We start from the raw sequence: 21,946 nt of genomic DNA on the forward strand, positions 1-21,946 counted from the left end.
TAACCTCACGTAGCATGGCCATGCATTTTCGGATTTGATCACTCGAGGGGCCTAGAGATATCTCTCTCAAGTAGAGAGGGGCAAATTTCATCTTGATTGATCATACCTCACAGCATGCTTTCTAACAAACTCAAAAGCTACCTTTATAACTACCCAGTTACGGAGTAGCGTTTGACAGCCCCTAAATAAGTCGATTCACATCTTGAGTGCATGCAACAATCTTAGGTCTAAGGACAAAGCGTACACATTGTGTAAAGAGAACTATGTAACTATATCTCGTGTTGGGTCGGTCCTATCACATGTCTCTACATGTGCCCACATTATTAGCTTGACATCTGCATGTCCATGACTTGTGAAACATAGTCATCAGCTAATACATGTACTAGTCTAATATTCATGTGTGTCCTCACATGAACTCCAACTAGGGACAACTTTAGAATAACCATACAAGTAAAGAGTTTCACATACAATTCACATAATTGCAAATCAATTCAAGTAGCCTTTAATGGATATTCAAGGAACACAATGAAACATGGATACAATGGAATATCATCATCTCTATGATTGCCTCTAGGGCATATCTCCAACAGTCTCCCACTTGCACTAGAGTCAATCTAGAAGATATCTAATACCCATAGCTCTTACATGCGCATCATGCTTAGACTGCGGGAGAGGCTTTGTCAAAGGATAAAAAATATTCAATTCTGTATGTATTTTGCATATCTTGATCTCACTCCGGTTAACAAAGTCTCGAATGAGATGAAATTGCCGCATTACGTGTTTATTCTTCTAGTGATTCCTTGGCTACTTTGCTTGCACAATAGCTCAATTGTTATCACAGTAGAGATTCAATGGGCTGGACGCATTCGGGAACACACCAAGCTCAATAAGGAAATTCCTTATCCAAACACCCTCCTTCACGGCTTCTGAAGCCGCGATGTACTTGGCTTCTGTCATAGAATCAGCCACCGTCTCCTGCTTGGAACTCTTCCAGCTAACAGCACCACCGTTTATCGTAAACACAAATCCTGACTGTGACTTTGAATCGTCTTTATCTGATTGGAAACTAGCATCGGCATAACCTGTTACAACGAGCTCATCATCACCTCCATATATGAGGAACATTTCTTTAGTCCTTCTAAAGTACTTAAGAATGTTTTTCACCGCTATCCAGTGACTCTCACCCAGATCAGACTGGTGTCTACTTGTCATACTTAGCGCATATGAAACATATGGGCGGGTACTTATCATTGCATACATGATAGATCCGATAGCCGAAGCATATGGCACTCTACTCATGCGATCCCACTCATCAGTTGTCGAAGGACACTGAGTCTTGCTAAGGTGTATGCCATGTGACATAGGCAAGAACCCTTTCTTTGCATGTTCCATGCTGAGCCGTTTCAACACTTTGTCAATGTAAGTATCTTGGCTTAATCCTATAAGCCTTCTGGATCTATCTCTATAGATTTTGATGCCTAGAATATATGCTGCTTCCCCTAAGTCCTTCATCGAAAAACTATTTTTCAGTGAGGTCTTGACGGTTTCAAGCATAGGAATGTTGTTTTCAATCAGTAATATGTCATCCACATATAATATTAGAAATACTACAGAGCTCCCACTAACCTTCTTGTAAACACAAGCCTCTTCTTCGTTCTTAATGAAGCCAAACCCTTTGACCACTTCATCAAAACGAATGTTCCAACTCCTAGATGCTTGCTTCAACCCATAAATGGATTTCTGAAGTTTGCATACCTTTCCAACATTTTTTGGATTGACAAAACCCTTGGGCTGCATCATATACACGTCCTTAGTTAAATTTCCATTCAGGAAAGCAGTCTTGACATCCATCTGCCATATCTCATAATCGAAATATGCAGCTATAGCTAGAATAATCCAAATAGATTTAAGCATCACTACGAGCGAGAAGGTCTCATCATAGTCAACTCCTTAAACTTGTCAAAAACCTTTTGCGACAAGTCGAGCTTTATAGATGTGAACATTTCAATCCATATCTTTCTTCTTCTTATAGATCCATTTGCACTCTATGGTTTTAACACCATCAGGCGGGTCAACCAAGTTCCAAACTTGATTGTCTCCCATGGACTCTATTTCAGATTGCATGGAACTCTGCCATTTTTTAGAGTCTGGGTCCATCATTGCTTCTGCATATGTTGTAGGCTCATCGTTGTCCAACAATAATATTTCCCGCAATTCGCGGAGCCTCGCTGACCTTCGTGGTTGTGGTGGTGCTTCTCTTGCCATGGGTATCTCAACTTGTTCTGCTACGCTAGCATCACTCGTTGATTCTTGCCCAATTGGCTCATCCCAAACTTCTTCAAGACGCACTGTCTTTCCATTCTTCTCCCCTTTGAGAAACTCTTTCTCTAGGAAAATACCGTTTCGAGCGACAAACACTTTGCCCTCTGATCGGTTATAGAAATAATATCCTAAAGTTTCCTTTGGATATCCCATGAAAATGCATTTATTCGACTTGGGTGTTATCTTGTCCGACTAAAGTCGTTTGACAAATACTTCACATCCCCAAATCTTTAGAAAAGACAAACTAGGAGTCTTTCTAGTCCACATCTCATATGGTGTCTTAACTACGGATTTAGACGGTACCCTATTAAGTGTGAAAGCTGCTGTTTCTAGAGCATATCCCTAGAATGATAACGGTAGGTCCGACTGGCTCATCATTGATCGAACCATGTCCAACAAGGTTCGATTACGTCGCTCGGAGACACCGTTTCTCTGAGGTGTTCCAGGTGGCGTAAGCTGTGGAACAATTTCGCAGCTCTTCAGATGATTGCTAAACTCGTGGCTTAAATACTCGCCTCCATGATCAGATCGTAAGGCCTTAATTTTCTTGCCACGCTGATTTTCAACTTCATTTTGAAATTCCTTGAACTTTTCAAAGGTTTCAGACTTGTCCCTCATCAAGTAGACATAGCCATATCTACTAAAATCATCAGTAAAAGTTATCAAGTATTGGAACCCTCCTCTAGCTGTTGTGCTCATTGGTCCGCATACATCGGTATGTACGAGTTCCAACAAGTCTAATGCTCTCTCAGGAAAACCTATGAAAGGCCCCTTGGTCATCTTGCCTAGCAAGCAAGCCTCACATGTCTTGTATGATTCAAAATCAAACGAGGTTAAAAGTCCATCAGAATGGAGCTTCTTCATGCGTTTTTCACTTATATGACCTAAACGATAATGCCACATGTAGGTAGGACTCAAAACATTAGGCTGAGGCCTTTTAGCACTTATATTATAGACAGGTGAATCATCAAGACTTAAAACAAACAATCCATTCACAATGGGTGCAAAAGCCATAAACATATTATTCTTAGAGATCACACAACCATTGTTTTCACTCGCAAATGAATAACCATCCTTCACCAAGCATGAAGGAGACATAATGTTTTGACTTAAACTAGGAACGAAATAACAATTATTCAACTCCATGATAAATCCTAACGGGAGGTGGAGTTGCATCGTCCCGACGGTCAACGCAACAACCCTTGCATTATTGCCCACGTGGAAATCAACTTCTCCTCTTTCAACGCTTTTACTTTTATCAGTCCCTGCATCGAATTGCAAATATGAGCAACCGATCCAGTATCAAATACCCAAGAATTAATAATTGTATCAGCGAGAAATATATTGTCTATAACATTAATAACAAGCGTACCTGAGGTGGATGTACTCTTACTTCTGCCATTCTTCAATGAAGCCAGATACTTCTTGTAATTTCTCTTCCAGTGACCAAGCTCATGACAATAAAAGCACTCTTTGTCTGGAGCAGGTCTAGCTTTAACCTTGGGCGCTGGTTTGGCTTAGAGTTCACATCCTTGCCCTTCTTCTTCCAAGAATTGCCCTTCTTTTTAAAGCTAGGCTTGTTCTATATTGCTATCACATGGCTACTGCCAGCATTTTTCTTAATGTCACTGTCGGGGACCTAATACCGGGGTACCCCAGAAGGTGGAACCGATAACCACCGAGCGTAAAAAACTTCTGGACGCATAAGGGCGCCATGTCATCCTTTGTTCGAATGACAGGAGTTCGGTTCCGCCTCGCCCGACACCCTTGGGACGGGCTCGGTCTCGCCCGAGGACCGAGGGATAAACTCCGTCTCGCCCGACGCCTTGAGGACGGGCTCGGTCTCGCCCGAGGGCTGAGGTATGAGTTCCGTCTCGCCCGATCCCGGAGGGGTGGGGTCAGCCTCACCCGACGCCTTTGTGGGATAACCCTGCCTCGCCCCAAAGGCTCAAGGCTAATCTCCGTCTCGCCCGACGCCTATAGGGCGGGCTCGGTCTCGCCCGAAGGCTAAGGGATAGATTCCGCCTCGCCCGATCCCGGAGGGATAGGGTTAGTCTCGCCCAAGAGATAGGGACTGGCCTCCGTCTCATCCGACGGCCCAGAACGAGCCTCGCCCTGATCGATATCTATCCTTGGTAACGATGGGTACAGGACGAGACAAGACGTTCGGGTCAACCATGACTCCAACGACCATACCCTGCGCCCTGACAGGAAGAGAACTGTCAGGGAACGACAGGACTGATGCTTAGACCCTTCCGGGCGCCGCAGAGCCCAAAAGGTATTACAGGTGCGTGCACCTCACTCTGTAGAGTTGTAGGCGCCGCCTTCAGCTCTGGGACACGGAACCCAACGAAGATATACGACAACCGCTACGCTCCAAGAACGGATTTGCTATCTCCACAAACAACGGATACTCCGTCACCACGCTATGGACCCAAGGGAGCGGGGGGCCCTCTTCCCGACCCCTCAGGTCCTCCAAGTCAGAGAGCCTTGGCCACGGCGCTACACCGGACCCCGACCCCGAATTCTCATCATGGGAACCAGAAGGCGTGAGGAGCAAGGCTGGGGGGAGGCCCCTAAGTCAAAACCACTGTACCACAACCCATACCCTGGGGGCAGCATGCTGTGACTAATCTGACATCCTATAGAGATATCGACAACATCGTAAGCACTTATCTTCCTGCGCACTCATCAGAATGGGGGACCTGACCAGGTAAACAGGAGCCACAAGACTAGGTAGTGTACGAAACACTGAAGCTCTCACCCTTGTAAAGCCAGCCCCTTCATCTATAAAAGGGGAGGCATGTCCTCCATCAAACGGACGGGAAAAAATAGGACCGAACAATAGAACGCACTCACACACATTCAAGCAGCTACGAAGCTCTTGACCACCTTTCAATCCTTCGATCAGAGACTTGGGACCAGTCCCTCTCTCGGCAGTTTGTATCCCTTACTACAGATCGTTTACGGTGCTAATAACACAAGCAGCAACAAACTGGACGTAGGGACGTTCCGCCCGAACCAGTATAATTCCTGTGTCCTTTAGCGCACCATCCGAACCTAACGCGCATTACTATAAATTTACTTGCCGGTGCTTGTACGAAACACCGACAGTTGGCGCGCCAGGTAGGGGCTTTGCGCGTTCCAAATCAGGTCTCGGATGGCCACCCACGCAATCACCTGGGCCCCGGGCGCACACGTGCGTTTCGGCGACCTGGATTTCATCATCACGCTAGGAGGAGAGCTGGCGCTGACTGATTCAGCCGCCCCCTCTCCCCCTTCCATCAACCTCAGCCGTCTCAGGCTTGAGGGCCCACCAGACAACTCCCGAGGAGTCCCGTCACCCAAGGGGGCTTCCCACGACGCCACCATGTATCCGGAAAGGTCCGTATGGAGCGCCCCGACAGCGTTTCCATTCGGTCTCCGCAACGCTGCTGGCGACCGCCGGCCGCCCTTGGGCGCTACGTGTGGTTCAATCACCCACGGACATCGAGTTCGTGGGGGTGATTGAGCGCGATACGGAGACCCTCTACGAGCTCCTCAACGAGAAGCCTGTATCGCTCTCCAGCTCAGATTCTAGTAGGGGGAGCCACCATCCTTCCCGAGAGTGCTACATGACGCAGACCCCCGAGGGTCACGTCGAAAGCGCCTCCAGGGAAGAGGCCACCCCTACAAACAATCCTGACGGCAGATCCGGGGAAGAGGGGACAGCCCCATCTCACCTGAGGATGGAGCAGCTAAGGGCTCGTCAGCAAGAGATCGATGAGGCCGGGCAAGGGCTCGCACGGGAATACGCGGACATCAATCGCGAGATTGAACGCCGCAAAGACGGGGGGCGCGCGCGCGCCACAGCCCGCACCGTACATCAAAGGATCCTCACCGACGATGGGGCCTTTCCTCACTTTGCCCGAGCCAGCCAGAACATCGCCGCAGCGACCGCTTTGCTGCATGGCCTTCCGGAGGCCGCGACGTCCGAGGATCGACACGCTTATCGGGAGATTCGCACGTTGCTCGAGCGTGCAGCAGCGCAGCAAGCGGAAAGTTCGTTGTCTCGACGACGCGAACCCGACACCAGCAAGCACGCGCCCTCAGTGCGTCCCACCAAGGACGCATCCGTACACCAAACACCGCCAGCCGGCGGGCAGCCCTCCGTCGTCCCTGTACATCAACGCCTCGGCCGTGGCCGCGACGTACGCAGCATCATCGACGCCCGGAGACGTGCCCACGGCGACGAGGGAGAAGCAGCGCGCCGCGGCTATCATCCCCGACGTGGAGGGCGCTACGACAGCAACGAAGACCGAAGCCCGAGCCCCGTTCTGCCCGGCCCTCAGGCCTTTGGCCGGCACATCCTCAACGCCGCGTTCCCCCTAAGGTATCGACCGCCTACGAACATTCCTAAATATTCTGGCGAAACAAATCCCGGGCTTTGGCTCGAAGACTATCGGCTTGCATGTCAGGCCGGTGGTGCGAGTGATGATAATTTTATTATTCGCAATCTCCCGCTGTTCTTGGCCGACTCGGCACGAGCATGGCTGGAGCACCTACCGTCCAATGCTATTCAGAGTTGGGCGGATCTAACTGAGATCTTCGTGGGTAATTTCCAGGGCACGTACAAACGCCCTGGAAACCCATGGGACCTCAAGAACTGCCGTCAGAAGGCCGATGAAACCCTCCGCGGGTACATCCGGCGCTTCTCCCGACAGTGCAACGAGCTCCCAAACGTCGCCGACGCCGACGTGATAGGAGCCTTTCTGTCCGGAACGACCTGCGAGTCCCTGGTCCACAAGCTAGGACGCAGGGGCCCGCGAACTACCAAGGAACTTCTGGACATCGCCACCAGTCACGCCTCTGGAGAAGAGGCGGTCGGAGCCATCTTTGATCGCTCCGACGGAAAGACAAGGCGGGACGAGGGCGCCAGCGAAGGCGCCTCCAACCGTCCCGCCAAAGGGAAAAGTAAGAAGCAGCGGCGCGACAACTCGCTCGTGGCCGCAGCCGACCGCAAAGGTGGCCGGAAACCCGCGGAGGGCACTCCGAACCACTTCGAGAAAATGCTCGAGGGGCCATGCCCAAACCACGCCTTCCCGGCCAAGCACCTATACAAGGAATGCGGCCTTATGCGCAAATACTTGGCCGGGGGCCTGAACAAGGAGGAGAAGGGGAAGGAGCCTGTTCCCACCATTGACGACACGGAGGAGAAGGACGACGCCTTCCCAACACCGACCGGTGCCCTCATGATCTTCGGAGGATCAGCGGCCTACGACTCCAGGCGCCGCCAGAAGGTCGCACGTCGAGAGGTCTATACCGCTGGACCGGCTATGCCAGCTTATCTCCGGTGGTCGGAATCCGCCATAACCTTCGACCGGTCCGACCATCCAGATGCCATCCCACACCCGGGGAGGTATCCGCTTGTCGTCGACCCGATCGTCGGTCCAAAGCGGCTCACCAAGGTACTGATGGATGGGGGCAGCGGCCTCAACATCATGTACGCCAAGACGCTCGACGAGATGGGCAGTCGACCGAACGCACCTCCGTCCCGTCCGAGCACCTTTCCATGGCGTCGTGCCTGGAAGGCAAGCTGTGCCACTAGGGCAGATTGACCTGCCCGTCACTTTTGGGGATCGATCCAATTACCGGACTGAGACCCTCACCTTCGATGTGGTGGGATTCCCGGGGACTTTCCACGCCATTCTGGGGCGACCATGTTACGCGAAGTTCATGGCCGTGCCCAATTACACATACCTGAAGCTGAAGATGCCAGGTCCCCGTGGGATCATCACCATCGGCACCTCCTTCCAGCGCGCTTACGAGTGCGAGGTCGAATGCTGCGGACACGCATCCGCGGTCATCGCGTCCGAAGAGCTCGCCACCCTCAGGGAGGAGGTCATTGAAGGGACACCCGACGCAAAGAAGTCGTCCGGATCGTTCGAATCAGCAGAGGGTTCCAGGGACGTCCTCTTGGATCCCAGTAGCTCCGAGGGCAAAAAAGTCCGAATCGGGACCGCGCTCTCCTCCGCATAGGAAAGCGCGCTCGTCGACTTCCTCCGCGCCAACAAGGACATCTTTGCGTGGAAACCCTCGGATATGCCGGGCATCCCGAGGGAGGTCGCCGAGCATACCCTCCAGATCCTCCCGGGCTCCAAGCCGGTGAAACAACGCCTGCGCCGCTTCGACGAGGAGAAACGCAGGGCCATCGGCGAGGAGATAGCCAAACTACTGACCGCAGGATTCATTAAGGAAGTATACCACCCAGAGTGGTTAGCAAATCCTGTTCTTGTCCGAAAAAAGAGTGGGAAATGGAGAATGTGTGTTGATTATACTGGTCTCAACAAAGCGTGTCCAAAGGATCCATTTCCTTTGCCCCGAATAGACCAAATAGTCGATTCCACCTCGGGGTGCGAAACCCTCTGTTTCCTTGACGCATACTCAGGCTACCATCAGATCGCGATGAAAGAGTCCGACCAGCTCGCGACATCTTTTATCACGCCCTTCGGATCATTTTGCTACGTTTCAATGCCGTTTGGTTTGAAGAACGCTGGGGCGACGTACCAGCGCTGTATGCTTAGTTGCTTCGGAGACCTCATCGGGCGAACCGTTGAGGCCTATGTCGACGACATCGTAGTCAAATCCAAGCGGGCTGACCACCTTGTCGCCGACCTTGAACGCACCTTTGCGAAACTCCGGGCGAACGGCATCAAGCTCAATCCCGAAAAATGTGTTTTCGGAGTCCCGAGGGGCATGCTGCTCGGCTTCATCGTCTCCGAGCGTGGCATCGAAGCCAACCCAGAGAAGATATCGGCCATCACGAGGATGGGCCCGATCCAAAACATAAAGGGGGTTCAGCGGATCACAGGGTGCCTTGCCGCCCTCAGCCGATTCATTTCACGCCTCGGCGAACGAGGACTCCCCCTTTATCGACTTCTGAAGAAAACTGACCACTTCGAGTGGACAGCCGAGGCTCAGGAGGCACTTGACATGGTTAAACAATTTTTAACTAAGCCGCCGGTCCTAGTTCCTCCACGCGATGGAGAATCTCTCCTACTATATATATCAGCCACCACCCAGGTGGTTAGCTCCGCCTTAATAGTAGAGCGAGAGGAGGAAGGGCACACCTTCAAGGTGCAGCGCCCTGTATATTTCATCAGCGAAGTGCTATCCGACTCCAAAACCCGCTACTCCCAGATCCAGAAACTCCTCTACACCGTCCTCATCACCAAAAGGAAGCTACGCCACTACTTCGAGTCACACCCCGTGACAGTAGTGACGTCGTTCCCCCTCGGCGAGGTCGTTCGTAGCCATGACGCTACGGGAAGAACCGCAAAGTGGGCGCTCGAGCTGATGGATCAGGGCATTTCTTATGTCCCCCGAACGGCGATCAAATCTCAGGCACTGGCTGACTTCATCGCGGAGTGGACCGAGGTCCAGATGCCACCAGCAGCCGTCGATCAAGAGTACTGGATAATGTACTTCGACGGATCGCTGATGAAGAAGGGCGCCGGAGCAGGACTAGTCTTAGTATCCCCCCTCGGGGTCCACATGAGGTACATGGTTCGGCTCCATTTTCCCTCATCAAACAATACTGCAGAATACGAAGCGCTCATCAACGGCCTACGAATCGCCATCGAGCTGGGCATCCGACGCCTTCGACGTCAGGGGCGACTCTCAGCTGGTCGTCAACCAGGTCATGAAAGAGTCGGCCTGCCACGATACCAAGATGGAGGCATACTGTCAAGAGGTCCGACGTCTGGAGGACAAATTCGACGGCCTCGAACTCAATCATATCCCCAGACGCCTCAACGAAGCGGCCGACACGCTCGCAAAAGCGGCATCCAGCCGAGAGCCGGTTCCAACAGGCGTCTTCGCTAGTGACCAACACAAACCCTCGGTACGCTACACGGGGTCGGAACAAGCCGACGATGGCCCTTCTAGTCCGACCCCCAAGGCCGATCCGCCAACTGTTCCTCCCGACCCCGAGGTCATGGAGCTTGAAGAAGACCCAGCAACGGAGTCCGATCCTCCCAATGACTGGAGAACGCTTTACATCGACTATCTCCTCCACGATGTACTACCAACCAACGAGACAGAAGCCCGACGGCTCGCGCGACGCGCCAAATCCTTCGTTCTTGTAGAGGGCGAACTCTACAAACGAAGTCACATCGGAATTCTTCAGCTTTGCATCCCTGGCGAACAGGGAAAACTCCTACTGAGCGACATCCACGGTGGGGCATGCGGACACCATGCCGCACCAAGAACCTTGGTTGGGAAGGCATTCCGACAGGGTTTCTATTGGCCCACCGCAGTAGCCGATGCCGAGCAAATTGTACGCACCTGCGAAGGGTGCCAATACTACGCTCGGCAAACACACCTCCCGGCCCAGGCTCTCCAGATGATCCCCATCACGTGGCCCTTCGCGGTCTGGGGGCTTGACCTGGTCGGGCCTCTTAAAAAAGCGCCCGGAGGCTTTACCCACTTGCTTGTCACCATAGACAAGTTCACAAAATGGATTGAAGCTCGGCCAGTATCCACAATCAAATCCGAGCAAGCTGTGCTGTTCTTTCTCGACATCATCCATCGCTTTGGAGTACCGAACTCCATCATCACAGACAACGGCACGCAGTTCACCGGTAGGAAATTTGTTCGTTTCTGTGACGAACAACACATCCGAATCGATTGGGCAGCCGTCGCGCACCCCCGGACGAACGGACAGGTCGAGCGCGCAAACGGCATGCTCCTTCAAGGCCTCAAACCCAGAATTTTCAACCGGTTGAACAAATTCGGCGCGCGTTGGCTCGCTGAGCTCCCGGCTGTGCTCTGGAGCCTAAGGACGACTCCTAGCCGGGCCACCGGCTACACACCCTTTTTCATGATCTACGGCTCCGAGGCCGTTCTCCCGACGGACCTCGACTATGGAGCGCCAAGAATCAGAGCATATGACGCTAAGGGAGCCGGGGCATCTCACCAAGACGCCATGGACCAGCTGGACGAGGCCCGCGACATCGCCCTCCTCCATTCAGCCAAGTACCAGCAAGCGTTGCGGCGGTACCACAGCCGACGGGTGCGGGGTCGAGCCTTCAACGTCGGAGACCTCGTCCTCCGTCTTGTACAGAGCAACAAGGATCGTCACAAACTCTCCCCGCCCTGGGAAGGGCCCTACATCGTCGCGGAAATACTTCGCCCAGGCGCCTACCGGTTGAAAACCATCAAAGGGGAGGTCTTCGCCAACGCCTGGAACATTGAGCAGCTACGTCGTTTCTATCCTTAAAATAAGCTTACACTTTTCCCTATCAGTTTTTGTCTTAACAGAACTTCCGATCCTTAGTAACTACCGACCCCTGCAAATCGCGAGGGGTCAGACCTCACTCGGGGGCTGGCATGTGATCGTAACATATGTCATGTGTAGTACAAGTATTACGCTTGTAAAAAATCCCTGTGTTATACTTGCAAACATTTTTCTAAGTTTTCCATTCGCCTCATAAACGAGTCTCGAGGGCTAAGATCTTGGGAGCTAATTCTGAATACAACTGGTAGGACTGCGAGACACCCACGCCCCAGCGGCTGCAACCTCTTTGCTCACCAGTTCAATCAGAATTAGTTTGCCCACGTTCCTAGCCTCCTATGACTTAGACCATGAGAAGAGTTGGAAAGCACTAAAATGACTTGCCACAAGCAAAGGATGTAGTTTTGTTCATTTTTTGCACGAATTCACCACTTACAAAGCGATGTCATTACAAAAAAGGAACAATATACCCTGAAGATTGTTTACTCGGGGGCTTCCCCACAACGTTATTTCATTACAGTCTCGGCTCAGCTCTACCACAAGTGCTACTACGATCGCCGTACCACGCTCTCCATCGGCGACGTCGAGGGCATGTACACGGGCCAGTTCGTCCACTGCGGCCGCCGTGCCACGCTCTCCATCGGCGACGTCGAGGGCATGTACACGGGCCAGCTCATCTACTGCGGGCGCCGTACCACGCTCTCCATCGGCGACATCTTCGCTGGACCCTCGAAGGCGCCACCATCTATGACGCCTCCGCCGGAGCGTCCGGGGACTACGCCATCGTCGTCAGCCGCAACCCCGGCAGCAACGCCACCGTCATGGCATCTGGGGACTACGCCATCATCCCCAGCCATAACCCTGACAACGGCGTAGGGGCAGGAAACGCCTCCAGCCAAGGGAGGAGCGCAGCGAACGACGGCGCAGTCAACGACGCACGACACCCACCGGCGCCTCCTTTCCTTCGGCAGCAGCGACTCCTCAGCAAGGGCCGCGCACACCATCTCATCTACGTTGGATAACCTCCGGCTCGACATCACGCACCAGAATCACGAGCAAGTTTGTAAGTTCTCTATCTCTCTCTGGCATTACTCTTCCTCACTCAGGAACCACCGCGACGCACGGACGCGTTGGACGGAAAGGAAGAAGAAGGAGAGATAGCGGCTCGGAGGCAGAAGGGGAGGTGGGATGAGAACTCCTCTCCCCCTCCCTATTTAAAGAGGAGGCGCAGTAACTAAGGAAAGGCGAAAGGTCGGACGAAAAACCCTCTCCCTTCCCCTTTTTTAATACGCAATCAATGCTGATTGATATCTGAGGGGACGCGCCGGAAGTGACGGGACGAACCCCGGTCTACGAAGCGTCCCTCTTTGGTCAAACTGAACACTGCCTGGGTATGGCCCGCCACTGACCCGCTCCGGACGCGGCGATTAAGGCACCCACATAGGCAGACAACTTTTTAGCCTTCCCATGCAGGACCACGGACGACCCGATGACGGGACCCTTCAGATCTCCTGGGTCGACCGTTCGGCTCAGAAGACACGACCAAAGAAAGATAAGCCTCTCAGCTTTCTCACTTTATACGTTAAAATTCGTTCGCAAGATTCCGACCCCGTCAAATAGCAGGGACGCGAGCATCACTCGGGGGCTGTCGAGGATGACTACCAGTCTAGACATCCTCTTCACCCGACCCCTCCGTACGCCCGAAACTAAGGGCGCGACATACAGGCACAAAGCTTTGAGTAAAACTGGACGAACTAGCAAACCCTACGCCCCGATAGCTACGGTGTTTTCTGTTTACCAGAAAAATCCTACTCAACGCCCCTCGCGTCTCTAGTTTCGACGTCGGCCCTCTCAATGAAGGGATCGGAGGGGTCCGCCTACAGAGTCTCCCCCAAAGGAGAAGCTGTCAGGCCGCCCAAGTTAATCGAACGGCTCGGATCGTCACCGAGACACGAAAACAAAGAATAGCAATTCTTACGCAGGTTTTTTCAACCTCGTCACAAACGTCGGGGCCCGAACCCATCTGCTAGGAGCTTTTCCGCCACTCACATCACCAAGGTAACGTTACCGACCCCGCCTTTATTTTCAATTAAATATTGCATTCAAAACATTCTCATTCGATATAGGCAACCATAGGCTGAGGTTCGAAGGCCGGCCCGCGAGGGCTCGAGGCCGCCTCACGCCAAACAGGGCCAGGGAGAGATAACCAAGACGAGCCCCAGCGGCCCTGCCCGATCCCGCTCAGAAGCGAACCGGGACGTCTCGACCTTCTCTCGTTCGATTCTAACCTCGAGCCAAACCCACAGAATCTCCATCGAGGAGAGGCCATCGGGCCCCCTGAGCTTATCGAACGACTCAGGCATCTGCCGGGAGGCGGGTTAAGAAGTTGTGGAGTGCCACCAGAGGGCTCTGCCGACCCCATCAGCAAATGATGGACCCGGATTCCGCACGAACGTACCCGTTAGCGAGCTCGTTGAGCGCGGTACTCAAGCCGTCGAGGCAAGTGTCGTTCACTCAGCCCCTCCGATTGCGAAAACCGAGGACGGGGTAACACGCAAATAACAACCGACCCCTATCAGACCCTAACAAGGCTCGGGGGCTCGGGCCAAACAATGCAGGAGCAAAGGCCCCACCTTGCCGAGCCCATAGAGTCCCCAGTTGGGATTTCTGTTGGAAGGCAGGGCAGGGATTATTGCGAGGACATCCATTGTCACCAAAACCACGATTCCGGTCTCCAGTAACACCCGACCCCAGGCAGGTGCGGGGGTCGGACCTTACTCGGGGGCTGTTAAGGTACGGCTACCTCCTCAATCTCCTCACATTATAATCAGCGGCATAATTCAGGGGAACATATTGGTAAGACCGTAAAAAATCAAATCGCAAAAAATCAAACAAAACGAAATTAAGACGCAAAAGCACGAAAGGCGTCCAGACTCGAAAAATACCGACACTTGTCCACATATTACATATAAGCTATTCTCAAAATTGTTCGACTAATTACTCCCGCGAAGGGAGAACCATTTCTTTCAGACTGTCTGCCAGGTTCTTCGCAAGAGGAGCGACCATCTTCTCCATTTCCTCCAGCTCTTCATCCTCGTAGGTGGACGGAAAGCCTTCGCTCATCACCCTCAGGTTTATTTCCTTCTCATAATGGGCGTGGGCGACGGTGAAGGCCTGGGTAATCCCGGCGTGAAAGGCACTCTCCTCAAGTTGGCCCACCCGAGCCGTGATACCTCCGACACGAGCCGCGAGCGGGCTGGTCTCCACAGGCTCCGTCACATTCAGGGCGTTAAGGACCACCCCGACCGCAGCTTGTAGAAGATCATGCTCATCGCTCTCCGCCTGAAGGGCCCTGCGCGTATAGGCAGCCTCTTTCTCCAGCTTGGCGGCGACGTTCTCGGCACTCAACTTTCCTTTCACCGCGTCATCAAGCTCCGCCCGGAGAGAGCGGACCACCCCGACGTCCTCATCCACCTTCTGCTGGAGGGCTGTGGCCCTACTCTCGGCCTTCTGCCGGAGGTCCCGCTCCATCTCCAGCTCCTTCAGGATTTCGCTGGCCTTCTCATTAGCCGCGGCATTCCTCTGCAGCAGCTCGTCTCGTTCTTTTTGGAGTTTGGCAATCTCCTCTCCATCCAGCTTGGACCTCGCCGACAGGTCCTCGAACATCCCGTGCGCCTCCTCCGCATCCTGACGCGCCTGGGCCTCCCGCTCTTGGACGATAGCAAGCTGGGCGGCCATGTTTGCTCGCAGCCGGGCCTCCTCGGAGAGGCGATCCCGCTCTGCCTTCTGCTCACGGAGGAATTGGGATTTTTTCCGGCTACGAGCAACAAGAATCTGAAGAAGAAGAAGACTGATATCAGAAATGCGAGAATCCACAAACACACGAAGAAAGAAAAAAGAAAGTCCAGAGAATACCTGAGAGGTAGGGATAATGATCTCACGAAGGGCTCCTCTGGCCTGGTCCAGGGCGTTCAGCATGGTCGAGAATCCCGATGTCAAGACCTTCTCGCTCCATACTCTCGGAATGATCATCGAGCGAGAAAAGAGCCGACGTCGGGTCCTGAGCAGCCATCCACTGGAGCGGCGGCTCCCCCCGCGCAGGGGAGCGGCTTCCTCCCGACAAGGGGGCCGGTGGCGGCTCCCTCCTGACCCTGTGTGGCACCACCGCCGCACTCAAGGACCCTCCGGATGGACCCTCCTCCGTCTGGACCGCTTCGGGCGCCACGGGCGGATCCACATGGGCACCTGGTGGCGCGGATTGCACACCACGCCCTCGGGTTGCCACCACGACCGCGCCCGGCTGATCCTGGCTCGGCGCAGTCACGATCACCTTCACCGGCGGTATGCGGTCCTCGGCCGCTCTTCCACGCCCGCCGCGGAAGAAGCCGCTCGCTCAGTAGCCTCCGCGGGCGTGGGAGCCACCATGGACGCCGTCGGTTCGGCCAACGCGGCCCCAACGTCGGCACCACCCCTGCCCCAAAATAGGGGAACTCCAGGCGACGCCGTCTGTCCCGCTGGAAGGGCGAGACTCTTCTTGGGCGCCAGCCCCAGGGGGTGACCCGTCCGCAAGAACCTACACAAAGGTAATAACCGTTAGTCAAAATAAAAATGAAAAGAGAAGAAAACAGAGGAGTCAGAGCTTACGTTGACGTCATCGGCCGACGGAAGCGTTTTGGGGATGGATCCCCAGACCCTTGCCCTGACTCGTCCGGGCGGGGACCGTTTCATGCCTGCCCCCTGCTCCGGGGTAGGGGGGTTCGTCTTGTCGGGCGCGGCACCGGAGTCACTCCCCCCCATCGTCTTGTCGGGCGCGGCTCTGGAGCCGTCCCCCTCCCTCGTCTCGCGGGGCGCAGCACGGAGCTCGCTCCCCTCCATCACATCACGAGGCGTGGCACCCAAAGCCGGGCACGGCTCCAATACCACCCCCCTCCACGATCGCCTCAGGGTCGCGACAGCAAGCTCGGTGTCCCCCATCCACCGATCCTCGGCCGGCGCGCCGTGCAAAGCGGCGGACTCGCCGGCCTCCACTGACCTCATTGATTCACTTCCCTCTGCGTGAAAAGCGAAGGGCCCCTGCACGGGTGGGTGGCCACTTGTCAGCGTTTCCTCGTCCGCCAGGACGCCCCAATCCACGTCGACGGCTACCTCGTCGTCGTCGTCGTCATCATCATCATCGTCGTCATCCTCGCTGCTCACGTCCTCTCCCCGGTCCCGTGCCTCCTACTTCAGCCGTTTCGCCTTCTTCATCTCCTCCTTCGCTTTCTTGTCCCGCTCGGCCGTGAGTCGATTCGCCGCCGCCACAGCCCTGTCCTTCGGCAGTGGAGCCGGACTATCCTTGAAGACTAGCCCCCTCGGCTAGCCCCAACATCACAAAAGCAAGTATTAAAAAGGGAGATTCAGGAGAAAGAAAGAGTGCAGGGGGAAGAGGGGCTTACGAATTCGAAGAACCCAGGCTCCCGGCCGCATTGGAGGATGCCCGGGCACCGGATACACGATGTCGAGGACCATGCCGGCAGAATCCTTCGTCGGCTTCGTCGCTTCCTTGACACGCTGCGCCATCTTCCGAATAAGGGAGCGCCTCGTCAAACGAGCACCGTTCCCTCGAACGACATCCCTGGCATCATCCGATGCAGGGGAAGCACGCGCGCCATCAGTGGCGCCACCCTCCTCGCGTGGTAAGCAACCGATAATCCCCGACCCCTTTACAAAAACACCCCGACCCTTCAGGGCATGGAGGGCGGAGAGAAGGTCGGAGATGTGCTTCTTGTCTTTAGTCTGACGCCCCAAGCCCCATGACGCCGGAGCATCCACAATAAGACGTCCAGGTGTACTTCGGTAGGGGGCACTCGCATCATCCCTACATAAAACCATTGCGAATGCCATCCCTTGTTGGATGTGGCCAGACGCATTACGGGTAACCCTCGATCGGGTATGGCGCAGGTGAATGCTGGCACACCCCATCGGCGTCTACTTCTTTCCCCCCATCTTCCTCCTCGACAGACTAACGCTAAAGAAATGCCGCCACAGATCAAAATGGGGATCGATCCCCAGGAAACCCTCGCACAGGGCAACAAACGCTGCCATATGCTGTATCCCATTGGGAGTTAGATGCTGCAGCTCTACCTCATAGTAATCTAATAACCCCCGAAGGAATCTATGCGCGGGTACCCCGAATCCCCGCTCATGGAAGAGGGCAAAGGAGACGACATACCCTTCAGGCGGCACTGGCTCACCCTCGTCGCCAGGAAGCAACCACTCCTAGACGACGGATTGTGGGCGGAGAAGGCCACGGCGGACGAGGCCCTCCAAACGCCAGGAAGTGATGCTTGTTCTGCCCCACAACTCCATTGAAGCAGTAGGGGGGAAGGGCAGGCACGAGCTTAACGGCGGCTGGAACACGAACGCAGGCCGATCGAACGGTGGCGATGCGGGCGTGAGAGGCAGGGAAGATTGGCGGCGGATGTCTCAGAACGCAAAGGAAGGGGAGCGAAATACGGGACCCTGGGGGCGAACCCCTCGGTTTTATAGGGGGCGACGGACACGAGAAGGGCAACCGTCCGCCTCGATCTCCGGGCCTGCCACACGCGCCCCCGCGTCGCGTCGCGGGACACGCGCCCGCAGTCCCTATCTTCTTATCCCAAAAATCTCGGCGGACGGTTCGCCTTCCCCAAGCGAATCCGGACTCTCTGCCCACTGGGGAAGCGCAAGCCACAAAGGCCTGTTTCTTTTCTCTTTGGCCCACCTAGGGTCCAGCAACTCGCCGGCCAGCCCAAATAAGAAGGAATCCACGAACGATCCGCCATCAGGGGCAGAAGCACCAGTTAGGACAGCCCCGAGTCAGTCCCCAGCGAACGGGACGCCACGACCCAGTCGAAAAAACACCCAGTTGATGAAAAAACTAAGTCCTTCAGCCTTACCCGCGAAGGGGCCGATACAACCCCCTGGGCGACTCTACTCGAGTCACCCGGGGGCTCGGGGGCTACACCCATCGGGTGCGCTCGCGCGCACCCTCCGGCAATTTAGCTTCGGCGAAATCGAAAAACACCCTCCAGGCGGTTCTGCCCGAATCACCTAGAGTCTCGGGGGCTACTGTCGGGGACCTAATACCGGGGTACCCCAGAAGGTGGAACCGATAACCACCGAGCGTAAAAAACTTCTGGACGCATAAGGGCGCCATGTCATCCTTTGTTCGAATGACAGGAGTTCGGTTCCGCCTCGCCCGACACCCTTGGGACAGGCTCGGTCTCGCCCGAGGACCGAGGGATAAACTCCGTCTCGCCCGACGCCTTGAGGACGGGCTCGGTCTCGCCCGAGGGCTGAGGTATGAGTTCCGTCTCGCCCGATCCCGGAGGGGTGGGGTCAGCCTCACCCGACGCCTTTGTGGGATAACCCTGCCTCGCCCCAAAGGCTCAAGGCTAATCTCCGTCTCGCCCGACGCCTATAGGGCGGGCTCGGTCTCGCCCGAAGGCTAAGGGATAGATTCCGCCTCGCCCGATCCCAGAGGGATAGGGTTAGTCTCGCCCAAGAGATAGGGACTGGCCTCCGTCTCATCCGACGGCCCAGAACAAGCCTCGCCCTGATCGATATCTATCCTTGGTAACGATGGGTATAGGACGAGACAAGACGTTCGGGTCAACCATGACTCCAACAACCATACCCTGCGCCCTGACAGGAAGAGAACTGTCAGGGAACAACAGGACTGATGCTTAGACCCTTCCGGGCGCCGCAGAGCCCAAAAGGTATTACAGGTGCGTGCACCTCACTCTGTAGAGTTGTAGGCGCCGCCTTCAGCTCTGGGACACGGAACCCAACGAAGATATACGACAACCGCTACGCTCCAAGAACGGATTTGCTATCTCCACAAACAACGGATACTCCGTCACCATGCTATGGACCCAAGGGAGCGGGGGGGCCTCTTCCCAACCCCTCAGGTCCTCCAAGTCAGAGAGCCTTGGCCACGGCGCTACACCGGACCCCGACCCCGAATTCTCATCATGGGAACCAGAAGGCGTGTGGAGCAAGGCTGGGGGGAGGCCCCTAAGTCAAAACCACTGTACCACAACCCATACCCTGGGGGCAGCATGCTGTGACTAATCTGACATCCTATAGAGATATCGACAACATCACTTATCTTCCTGCGCACTCATCAGAATGGGGGACCTGACCAGGTAAACAGGAGCCACAAGACTAGGTAGTGTACGAAACACTGAAGCTCTCACCCTTGTAAGCCAGCCCCTTCATCTATAAAAGGGGAGGCATGTCCTCCATCAGACGGACGGGAAAAAATAGGACCGAACAATAAAACGCACTCACACACATTCAAGCAGCTACGAAGCTCTTGACCACCTTTCAATCCTTCGATCAGAGAGACTTGGGACCAGTCCCTCTCTCCGCAGTTTGTATCCCTTACTACAGATCGTTTACGGTGCTAATAACACAAGCAGCAACAAACTGGATGTAGGGACGTTCCGCCCGAACCAGTATAATTCCTGTGTCCTTTAGCGCACCATCCGAACCTAACACGCATTACTATAAATTTACTTGCCGGTGCTTGTACGAAACACCGACAGTCACCCTCTGCTGTTTTAAGCATGCCACATAGTTCATTCAGATCCTTCTCTGCCCCATGCATATGGTAGTTTGAGATGAAGTTCCCATAGCTAGGTGGAAGAGACGAAAGAATGAAATCAGTGGCCAACCCTTGGCCTAGTGGGAAGCCCAGCTTCTCCAACCATTGAACATAACCAACCATTTTGATTACATGTGGCCCTACTGCTACGCCTTCTGCTAGCTTGCTTATCACAAAAGCCTTAGACACATTGAACCTTTCAGTCCTAGCCTATGTCTGGAACATGTCTCTAAGCGCCACGATCATATCGTACGCCTCATGATTTGTTTCAAACTGCATCTGTAGTTCGGGTTCCATGCAAGCAAGCATAAGGCAGCTTACTTTGAGATTAGCATCACATGCTTTCTTGTAAGCATTCTTAATGGCAGCAGGTGCATCATCAGCAGATTCTTCTGGTAATGGGGTGTCTAGAACATCTTCCTTTTTATCCTCCTTGAGAACAATTCTCAGGTTGCGGATCCAATCCATGTAGTTTGTTCCATTTAGCTTGTCCTTCTCAAGGACTAAACGCAAAGCAAACGGTGTGGTGTTGCTAGGTGCCATTTATCTATAGCAAATAATAATGCAAAATACTAAGACAAAAGTATCCATGACAGAGTAAATCACATTAAACTTTTAACAGACTCTACTCCCACTAACATCAATATCCCTCTATTGATACTTAGTGATTCAGGATCCACAACTAACAAGTCTACTAGTGAGCTTTAGCATCACCGCTAGCAGTCAAGGTAGATCAGTAAGCAACTCTTTGCTAATCATATCACATATATGACTCCTATTGTTGGGTGACATTTCATGTCTCGGCGCCCAACCTTCATGCCCCAAAGTCCTTAACCATTAAGATGACCTTGTTAAGCAAACCAACCCTTATGCGTGTAAGTATCTGATACAAACATGTCTAGTCAAGGAAAACTAGTGATACTCTAATTTCATAGACCCACCACCAATTGTACAAGACATGGGACGGTGCAAGTTTTAGTTGGGAGGGCATACATAACTTAAAATTTGCGAGGGATGGTTCTACTTCTAACATCACATCATGTAGAGTAAAACAAAATAGTAGCATTCACATAGTTGTGACACAGTATGGCCTGATTTCTAGTGGTGATCTCCATCTCCATAGAACCTATTCACCATGATGATCTCCATCTCCATGATCTATGTGCGCCATCCTCCTAGTGATGAGTCCTCCAAGAACTAATACAAGCTATTACATCTAATAAGCTAGTAAAGAAGGTTACGCAGTTGCTTGGATCATCACAGATTGACACACAGGTCATCAATTACATTAATTTGACAATACATATGTAGGGGCCATACTAATCACAAAATCCTGCAAAACAGAGTTAGGCGTTCTAACGTCCAAACTTAAAAGGCCCAAAACTCCATCTTCCAAGCCGATTTTGGGAAATCTAATTTTCCAAAAACGCCAAAGGCGTTGGATTTCATGTGTAATTTTTTTTTCTGTAGATCAATTTTCATATAAAATTCGCCTCGATCCAAGATCATACCCAAAAGTAACGGTCGTTTTATCGAAACACATGACCATGGTAAATTATCTGATCCAGTAGTAGATCCAATCGACTACTATGCATCATATGCATTTGGCATATGAATCTAGGTTTTGATTTGACCAATCACATTGATCTTCACTCGCTGCAACTGGCATTACGTGTATCACTTAACTCCGATGGCAGAATTCCGACCGGTAGGAGTACGTC

At 53.5% G+C, this 21,946-nt stretch overlaps 1 pseudogene; it reads right to left on the reverse strand.

Moving 5' to 3' along the window:
- Positions 1-825: 825 nt before the first annotated feature.
- Positions 826-20,768, reverse strand: LOC136465694 (uncharacterized; annotated as a pseudogene).
- Positions 20,769-21,946: the final 1,178 nt, after the last annotated feature.

This window comes from Miscanthus floridulus, chromosome 7 (assembly GCF_019320115.1).
Source record: "Miscanthus floridulus cultivar M001 chromosome 7, ASM1932011v1, whole genome shotgun sequence".
In the NCBI taxonomy this organism is placed as follows: domain Eukaryota; kingdom Viridiplantae; phylum Streptophyta; class Magnoliopsida; order Poales; family Poaceae; genus Miscanthus; species Miscanthus floridulus.